Genomic DNA, 10878 nt, shown 5'->3' on the forward strand with positions numbered 1-10878 from the left:
CCTATCTCTAGTTTTTTCCTGTTGTTGTAATTTCTCTCTTTAGCTATATCTAGTATGTTATTTAACAGAGTATTTCACAGTAGCGGATGGAGCTTAGACTCACCTGGCAGATTAAAAAATATATCAATATATCAATGCCTGGTCCCACACCCAGAGTTTCTGGTTTAATTGGTTTGGGTCAGGACATGGACATCAGTGACTATAATGTGTAACTAGAGTTAAAAAAACATTAATTAAAACATTTTTGGGAGGAATTTTTTTGCTCAATGACTGTATTTTTCATCTAGCATTTCTACTTTTTAAAAAAATTCCACTGGATCTTATTTCATAAACCCTGTTTATTTTTTATGGATACTAGTCCTTCCTTAGAACATTTTAAACATTCATAATTTGAGTATCTTTTAGATTGTTCTGTTATCTTTAACTCCTAAAATGTAAATTCCTCCCATTGGTTGAATCCGCAGATTGTCTATCATGGTATTGAACTTTCTCACAAGCTTTGTAAATTTTGACTGTGAATTCATCTTGCATCTTGTGTCTTGGATTAAGAGGACTTCCTGATGGGCTGTTTTCATGCCTGCCTGTTTCTCATCCTGTGAGTTTCACTGGATCACAGTAATTTTTTATGACAGTGCATCTCCTCAGGGTTTATGCTGTATATACAGCTCAAATTCAGAGTTTGTGTCTTGTATCTAGTCACATATAGGCTTGGTGTTCTGAGCTAAGCAAGTAACACATTTCAGTCATTACCTAGGGCAAAAGGCTAATTTCTAGTCTGCAAAATAAGTATATCTGGATTGTTGCTTGTGAACTTGCAATATATTCCTAGATTCCTGCTCATGTGGGGAGCCCAATTCTGGCTCCTTGGCTGGTATTCCTTATTGGGCATCTTTATGTCCAATTCCTGGGTCTGGCACCCACTTTGGCTACACATCTTTGGCTCCTGTGCACTGCTATGGATCTCCTCTCCATTTCTCTCACACAGAAATTTCCCTTTTTTGCTTTTAAGCTAGTGTGTGTATTTTCTTAATAAAATTTTAGCTAGTTTTAGATTTACAGAAAAATTGCAAAGATACCATAGAGAGTACTATACACCCTATACCTAGTTTCCCCTGTTGTAAATATTGTATACTGGTATGATACATTTGTTATAACTAATGAACCAATATTGATATATCATTATTAGCTAAAGTCCATATTTTATTCAGATTTCCTTAGTTTTTCCCCATGCCCATTTTCTGTCCCAGGATACCATATTACATTTAATCATCATGTCTCCAGGGCTCCTCTTGGCTGTGCCAGTTTCCTGGACTTTCCTTGTTTTTATGACCTTAACAGTTTTGAGGAGTACTGGTCAGATATTTTTATAGAATATCTTTCCATTGGGAATTTGCCTGATATTTTCCTCATAATTAAATTGGGTTTTTGGAAGGAAGATCACAGAGATAGAGGCATTCTCATCACATTGTAACAAGGGGATGTAGGAAGTGAGAACTTCCTTGGGACTTTTTGGGGATGCAAGTCACTATGTATAGCCCATACTTAAGGAGTGAGGAATTATGCCTCCTCCCTTTGAGGACAGAGTATCTGCTTAAATTATTTGGAATTCTGCACAGAAAAACTTGTCTCTTCTTCCCCGTTTATTAATCTATTCAATCACTTATATCAGTATGGGCTCACGGGTATTTATTTTATACTTTGGGTTGTGATCCAATACTCCAGTGCTTATTTTGTTGCTCAAAGTGCTATAGCTTTGGCTATTGAGAACTCTTTCAATCGGTTTCTGTGCCATTTTGATCTAACCCCATCATCATGTGTGTTTATTTTTTTTCTCTTTTGAGTGCTTATATTCTGTACCACAAAATGCCTCAGACTCATCCTGTATATTCTATTAGTCCTAGAACCAACCATTTCCCCAAATATTCCCGACCTCTTTTACAGGAGAATAGTAGACAGCAAGACCTGGGGTGCTGCCTGTGCATGTTGCTAATGTAGTTTATTGTTCCTAGGCCACCTCAGCTTACAGGAAATATAGGTGTGTGTATGTGTATACACGTATATCTATAAATATTTCTAAATGTATCCATATCTATCTATTTGAAGCTAAACATGAGTTAATACTCAGTGCTTCCAACTCTAACCCATTGCTTCATGGATCACTCTAGCATCCTCTTGCATGTCTGTACCTCTTGGGTGGCTGTACCATCCACTAGTCATTTATTTAATTATATAGTTCCAGTAGACATATATGGTGGTTTCTGAATTGTTAGCCCATATCCTCATGGGAAATAACTGTATCAGCTAGAGTACAGTGCATATGTACAGTTTTGTTGCCTTCAGTCTTACATAATCACGACTCATTTCCAAAGTTACTTAGGTCAGCACATTTTCCCCTAATTCCTTTAATTAAATTATTTCATATATTTGTATATAACAGAATTAGATTCTTATGTCATGGTTTGCATCCCAGACCTTCTAAATGTTTTTTTAAAAATTACATACATGAGGGTTCACTTTTTTTCTGTTTATTTATTTTAAAACTATTTATTTTTAAGTGGCAAATAAAAATTTTATATATTTATGGTGTACAACCTGATGTTTTAATATATGTATACATTAGTAAATGGTTAAACCCAAGCTAATTAACATATGCTTTATTTCACATGCTTATTTTTGTGGTGAGAACACTTAAAATCCACTCAGATGTTGATAAATTCATAGAGTCATGTACCCACCATTATAGTGTCATGCAGAATAGTTAAAATCCTTTGTGCTTCAGCTATTCAACCTTTTTCCCTTCCCAAACTGCTGGCAACCACTGGTCTATTTACTGTCTCTGTAGTTTTCTAGAATGTCGTATAAAAGGAATCATACAGTATGCAGCCTTCTCAGACTGCCTTATTTCACTTAGTGTTTAAGATTCACCCATATCTTTGTGTAGCTTGATAGCTAATTTCTTTTTATCACTGAATAGTAGTCCATCTCATGGATGTACCACAGTTTGTTTTCCATTCACCTATTGAAGGACATCTTGGTTCCTTCCAGTTTTCGGCAATTATGTGTAAAGGTACCATAAACATTTATGTGCAGGGTTTTCTGGGTATGTATACTTTTGAAATGTATATAGACATATATTTGCTTTATAGTGTTTGTATATGAGTATAAAACTTTAGCCTTGTACAATCTAGCATACTGATTCAAAAGTCACTGAGAATTAGTGCGACGTACAGATTTTGAAAGCTTAAAAGGACTTCAAGGGCCATAACTAATTTAACCTACAGTAAACTTTTTACATATGGAGAGCCACACTGAGGGGCTGAAGTTGCTATGATATTGCCTGTGTTAGCACGGTCACGTTGAGCAACAGATCTATATGCTGACAAAGCAGCTCTGTGGACACACAAAGAGAAGCAAGACACAGAGAGGAAGGAGTAGAGGAGGCATCTCTATTTCAGTTTCTGATTAACTTTCCAATTCCCACTTTATTTTCTGTGGCGCTCTGCTATACTTTCTGTTTGGATCCTATGAAATTCCTTTTCATTGGTTTAATAACCTTTCTTCTTATTTTAGTTACTCTGTGTAAACTTCTGTTCCTTGCAACCAAAGAAAACCCTAGAAAACTACACAACAGAAACCAAACAGAAAACCTGGAAAAGATTGTTTTTGGTTAAGAGAAGAGATTATTGGAACCCTAAATCCCCTAATCCTTACCAGTGGCTATGGTGGTTATAGCTTCCCCACCAGGTCCCTGAGATAATCTCAAGAGATTCCTTTAGGAACACTCTCAATAAAAATCAAAGCATTGGTCATGAATGCCTATGTGGTATTCTTCACTTGTTATTTAGGTTGGGTACTTTTGTACTTTGAGAAGCTGATTCCCATACCTGCTTTAGGCCTCCACCTTCCTGCCCCTAGATTAGTCCTGATGAAACTTCTAAGAACAAAGAACTCTTTTCCCCAGAGGCCTCCGTCCCTAAACACACAGCTACATAGAAGCTACAGGAGTGAGCTGCACAAGCCAACGAAAGGAAATGTTTGGAGCTCCTATAGTAATTTCCAAGTCCTGAACACATTCTACTCTTTATTTTATTTTATGTTATTTCATTTTATGTTATTTTATTTTCTATTAAGGAATAACTTATATAAAAAGTGTGTAATAATCTTAAATGTACAGCTCTGTGAATTTATACCTACATACACACCAATGTGATCACCACCAAGAGCAAGATCTGGAAAGTTATCATCATGCCAAAATAGTTCTGTGAATTTCACGTAAATGGAATTCTGTAGTATTCAATCTTTTGATATTTTATCTGTGCTGTTGTATATATAAGTAGTTCATTTCAGTTTTGGGGGGCTATGCAATATACTCCTATATGAAATACTATAATTTATTCACCCATTCTGTAATTTGTAGTTATTATGAATAAAGTGGCTCTGAGTACTCATGTACCAGTCATTTTGGGGCGGGAGGGGACGGTGGAGAGGGTAGGGAAGGAATGTGGCAGAGCTCTGCAGCCCAGTCCCTAACAGGCTGCTGACCAGTGCTGGTCAGCGGCCTGGGGTTTGGCAGCAGTATTAGAATCTTCTTGGATTAGTAGTGGCTTCCTGGAGTGAGCACTGGAAAAAAGAGCTATGATTAATTAATGATGTCTTCCATCAGTTCAAAAGGGAAAACACTGGGATACATGCAAAGTATTTATCATCCTGAATTTAAAGTATGTCACTACCAAATTTTGAGGGGCCATGATGTGATCTATTCTTTTCTCCCCTGGCGTGTGAAAGTATATAATCACCTTTGAATGCAGGAGACCCTGTTGGAGTAGTTAATGGACATCTCAGGGATGTTGTAGGGATTGCACCAGTAATAAATGAGTGAAGAATGACTGCCTCCATTGTCAGGACACTTATTGAAGAACATAATGTAAGGCAGTCACTCATCATCCTCGATGCTGCAGATTGACTCTTCCTATTCTATCAGAGCACAGTTTCTCCATTGAGTACAATATTTATCACACTCCTAGTCTGAAGCTAGATCATTATACTCAAAGACAGTGGAATGTAATCAAATAAAACTAATAAACTTAATGCAGTTTTAATGACTAAGCTTTTAAAAATATATATTAAATAATCATGGCTTTTCCCTTGAATTCTGGTTGGTATTTCCAGCATGTGTCTATTTTAATTAATAGTTTTAGATGTAACATTATGCATAAATGAGGTAATATTGGACAGGCCTTCAATATTCCTAAGGGATAGAACTCAATACCTTTTACAAATATAGAAATTTGTCATTTGGCAATATATTTATATCATTCTTTGGGTTTGTTGTTATATGTAAAATCTTTGAGTTTGTTACCAAATTACACCTCTTGAGGCTTTTTACTCATATTTCACAATGTGGATAAGCCACATTTTAACTTTGGTAATGAAATTTTGGAGGGAAGGGGTTACATCATGGCACAAAATTAGTACTATTTCACAAAATTCATATTGTAAGTGATAAAGAGTGGACAAAGGCAGATTCTAGATGGTTAACACTCACTCTATATATATCCACCAAAAATATTCAAATGCATGCCTCAGGAAAATTTAAATTATTATTATACATTCCTAGACATATTTGTTGAATGAAATAATGCAAAGTATCTTTAAGGACTTCTGCCAGGCTCAGACACAAAGGCCCTGAGATACCCAGATGACCTTAGCCTGACATCTCCCTTCCTGTAGCTGATTCAGACATAGCACAGTTCCTCTGTTGATCACGGAACCCATCCCCATAATGTACTGCTACATTAATCATACAGCAAAATTCTCAAGGTATGGGGTTTGGTGTATTTTTCTGTGTTGTTGTGAATTGAAATAAATCCCTCCAAAGACTGAGGCACTTCCTTATATCACCTACATCTTTATTATGAATATGTTATAGCATCGCCACAATTTTTCTTGGGATAAATATCTGAGTAGCTTGATAAAAACACAGATTCCCATTTTCCTTCATAGACCCATATAACTGGGCTGTCATAAGATGGAAGCTGGGCATCTGTGGCTCTAACAAGCATTCTAGATAACAGTTATGGTGCACTGAGGAATTACCCTTATAGTGGAGGGACTATGATTTTTCCACAGGTTTTATACACGGTACATTTGAATCATGATTGTACCACTTTTCATTTATTTATTTAATTTTACAAGTTCTGTCCTCCTACCTCATCTATCATGTTTTAAAAAATTTCTCTACCTATTGCCTTTCCATTTATTCCTTAATCTATCAGTGCATCCATCCATTCATTTCCCCATTCAGGCATTGTTTGTTTATTTAGTGTTTTAATCATTTAGCTATTATTTTACTGAGCAGCTAAATTAGTCTTGACAATGGATTTGGGTGACTTTGGGTAAGTTAGCCTCTTCAGCCTCAGTTTCCTCATTTGTAAAATGATTATAATGAGAATATTTGACTTCTAGGTTTGTTATGATGGTGAAACATGAAAGTACGGGAAAATGCTTAGTACAGTGTCTGGATCGAAATAAGGGTTCCTTTTACCTCCTTCATGGAAGGACTGTATAACTTTATGAAGCACTTCAAACAGTGGGCCACATTTACCATTGAGGTTTTTTAATATGGACATTTAATGTTATAAACTTTCCTCTAAGCATTGATTAACTGTATCCCACAGAATTTAATATGTTATATTTTATTTTTGTTCATGCCAAAAAATTTCAATTTTTCCTTGAAACCTGCTCTTTGAATTTTTTATAAGTATTGTTTTATTTCCATGTATTTGGAGATTTTCCTTCTATCATTCTGTTGTTGAGATCTGGTTTAAACATTTTTAAAGTCAGATATCATATTTTACATGATTTAAATTATTTTAAATTTTTTAAGATTTGGTCTATGACTCACTATGTCATCTGCCTTGGTAAATGTTACATATACAATTTAAAAGAATGGATAGTCTCCTGTTGTTGGGTGAAGTGTTCTATAAACATCAAATAAATCCAGTTGGTCAGTGATGTTTTTCTTATCTTCTATACCCTTGTTGATTTCCTGCCTACCGGTTCCATCAATTACTGAAAGAGTTGAAGTCTCCGACAGTAATTGTGAGTTTTTCTATTTATCCTTTCAGTTCTTTTAGATTTTGTTTTATTTTTAAAAAGCTCTTTTGTTAGGTACATACATGTTTAGGATTTTGATGTCTTCTTGGTAAATTGACCCCCTTTTTTTAGAGGAAAGAGCAAATGCAGTCCCCCACTACTACAAATTATGCAGTTGAGTTTCCCACATTTGGGGCAATCACAGGGGTCAGCACATCAGAAGTGCAATGAATAAGCCTCACCCTGGAAAAAACACCTTCATGATCACGGGATCTCCCCTACCAGGTAAGAATGGCAAGTTGACCCTTTTATAAATATGTAATGTCCCTCTTGATTCCTGCTAATTTTGTTTGTTCTGAAGTTTAATTTGTCTGATATTGATATAGTTACTCCTATTTTTTTGGTTGGTGTTTGCATGGTATGCCTTTATCCAGAATTTAACTTTTAACCTATCTATACCACCATAGTTCGAGTAAGTTTTTTGTAGAAAGTGTATAGTCATTCTGAAAATTTATCTCTTAAATGGTGTATTTTAACCATTTATATTTAATATAACTATGTTTGGATTTATGTCTACTATTTTAATATTTGTTTTCTGTTCCTTTTCTTTTTTGTTGCTTAGTTTCTTTTTCCTGCCTTCTTTTGGATTCTTTTTAACATTTTTAGTACTCCACTTTAAAATTTATTTATATTTTTAATTTATCTTGTATCCTTCCCATTTTATGATTTAGTTATCTTATGTATTATTTAATACATTTACATACATTGAAAATTCTGTCAGATAATGTAATAATTTTTGCTCCTATAATTAAAATGTATTTTAAAGAGTCTCAGAAGAAAAATATAGTCCATCACATTTACCGAAATATTTACTATTTCTGTTCCTCTTCCTTCATTACTGACATTCTGGTATAATTTCTTTTCTGTTTGAAGGAGTTCTTTTAGTAATTTTTTAGAACAAATTTGCTGGCAATGAGTTTTCATAGTTTTCTTTATCTGAGGATATCTTTATTTTACTTCATTTCTGAAAGATTCTATATTAGGAATATAGAATTTTGGGTTGATAGTTCTGTTCTTTAAACAGTTATAAAATGTTGTCTCAATTCCTTCTGGAATAAATGGTTTATTATTAAAAATCAGTTTTTTAAAAGTTGTCCTTCTATCAGTAATATACCACTTTTGAGCTATTTTCAAGATATTTTCTTTGTTTTCATTGATTTAATTATGTTATATCTGGGCATGATTTGTGTATGTGTGGTTTATCCTATTTGGGGTTCATTCAGCTTCTTGAATTTTGCATTTATATCTTTTGACAAATTTGGAAAGTTTTAAGTCATTATTTCTTTAAATATTTTTTTTTTTTTTTTGCACTGTGCTTTTTCTCCTCTCCTTCTGAAACTTCTTTGTCACAAGGGTTGACTGTTTGGTATTTTCCCGCAGCTTCCTGGGACTCTCTTCATCTCCCTCCCTCCTCAATCTTTATTTTTTCCTCTGTGCTATTTAGACTGGATAATTTCTATTGATATATCTTCAAATTCACAAATTTTTTCTTCTGTCATCTCCATTCTGATATCAAATTCACTCATTGAGTTTTTAATTTTGATTATTGTATTTTTCAGTTCTATTTCCTTTGGTTCTTGTTTATATCTTCTTCTTTTTTTTTTTTTTTGCTGAAATTTTTATCTTTCCATTGCTTTCATTACTTCCTTGAGGATTTTTATAATAGCTACTTGAAATCTTTGTCAGATTATACCAACATCTGTGTCCTTTCTGTGTTGGAGTCTGTTGATTGTCCCTTACATGAGTGATATTTTTCTGATAGCTTTTATGATGAATAATTTTGAATTGTGTACTGCAAATTTTGAATATTACATTTTGATACTTGGGGCTTTATTTAAACCCTATGGAAAATGCTATTTTTTTGTTTTTGCAGGAAAACAACCTTATTTGGTTTAGGCTGCAAGCTATTACTAGTCTTCTGTGGATTGTAGTTTTAATGTCCACTCTGCTTTTAAAGGCTTAAATTCAAATTTTCCCATGTGCACCACTCATTGGCCTAGTCTGAGACCGGTGTGCTGGCATATTCCTTAGTGCAGTTCTCAAAGTTTTTGGTAAACAGTTTCACATTAGATCCACATACATACAACTCTAGGGTGAGCCCAGGAGTTCATCAGCAACTTCATGGGGTCATGTTTCTGAGGTCCTCCATCTCCATTTTCTCCTTGGTACTTTCTGCTTCCCTGGAGCTCCCCTTTTTAGTTTTCCTGCCCCAAGTCCAGAACTTTAGTTTCATCATTTTGATATACACTCTTTATGATTGTAGTCATGTGCAGAGCTAAGCAGCAGGAGAGAGAGAAAGAGAAATAGCAATGAATTTGCTAGACTCTCTTGAAACCACAATTCTTCTGATCACAGAGGAAGATTCTTCTCCTTTAGAAATGTAGGCTCTATGGATCTCCATTGCCACTGCTGTTGCTACAACCATTTCCATAAAAGAAAACTTAACAGAAAAATATGGTTTCCTCCCCCAAGTGTTAGAAGTTCTTTTTCCACTGCTCAACGCAGAACCAGAGGGTTTCTCCTGGAGTCCTCTTTGTTTGTACCTCTAGTACTCCCTTTCAAGTTTTGAATTGTGTTGAGATCAGGTTGTGAAATGCTGGAGGGAAAAAAAAAAAGTTAAACTCACTGCTGGTCCAGGTTTTATAGTTTCATTCATTGTGAGAGACAAGATACAGTGCACTTATTCTTCCTTAACCTGAAGAAATGCCAGTTTTATTTGTGTCACCTCTTCTTTCTTCCTTCTGGCATTGGTGAGGTAGCCCATCAATCAGTGCTTGGAGAGCAGCTTCCTCCCTGCAGTAGTGAGGGGCCTCGTGGTGGCAGCCTTAGTGACAGGTGGCAGTTGGCAGTAGCTCATCCCTTTATGTTTAGCCTTTCTGAAAGACTTGTTTAATTGAGTAACGTGCATGCATTATATAGTTGGGTCATGTTCTATGGGACATTATACAAATCTTTTTCTTTAAATTATTTAAATGCCATTCACCTATGTTAGTATGACATTGTTACAGCATGTAACACATAATATGGGACATATAATATACTTTTATCATCATTTTTAGTTTAGTTTTAGACATAATATTAAGTTCTCATTATTGGTCTTTTTGCTTTGTTTCCAGTGATCTCTTGGTTAGTTGATACTCATACTCTAGTAGATTGCTCATGAATCGGTTGTGGTTATAGAATTCTCTAATTCTTTTCATATTTAAAACTGCCTTAATACTTTAGAATATATCATGACTGTATATAAAATTCTCCCTTCATACTTATTTCCTTGAGATTTCTTTTCATGCATCTTTACTCTTGCCTTGCTTTTTTTTTTTATTTTGGTTTTGCTTTTTTTTGCGAAGGAGGCTTTGAGGATTTATTCTATTTAACATTTAGTGGTTCTACTGGGACATACCTAGGGATTGACTTTTGTGGACCAATTTTTCCTGGTACATGATGAGTCCTTTCCATATGTTGGTGCATGTTTTTTTTTATTTCTTTTTTTTTACATTTTTTTTATTTCTGGATATTACAGGGGTACAAATGTTTAGATTATGTATATTACCCTTGCCCCACCCAAGTCAGAGCTTCAAGCATGTCCATCCCCCAGACAGTGTGCACTGCACCCATTATGTATGTATATGCCCATCCCTTCCTCCCCCTTCCCACCTGCCCAACACCCAATGAATGTTGCTGCTATGTGTGCACTTAGAGTCAATCAGTTAATACCAATTTGAT

The 10878-nt window shown here is 34.9% G+C and overlaps 1 non-coding gene across 1 annotated transcript; it reads right to left on the bottom strand.

Moving 5' to 3' along the window:
* Positions 1-7224: 7224 nt before the first annotated feature.
* LOC123647914 lies at positions 7225-7388 on the bottom strand. The gene has a single exon (XR_006738437.1). It is a non-coding gene; the product is annotated as a U1 spliceosomal RNA (small nuclear RNA).
* Between the last annotated feature and the right edge of the window lie 3490 nt (positions 7389-10878).

This window comes from Lemur catta, chromosome 11 (assembly GCF_020740605.2).
Source record: "Lemur catta isolate mLemCat1 chromosome 11, mLemCat1.pri, whole genome shotgun sequence".
In the NCBI taxonomy this organism is placed as follows: domain Eukaryota; kingdom Metazoa; phylum Chordata; class Mammalia; order Primates; family Lemuridae; genus Lemur; species Lemur catta.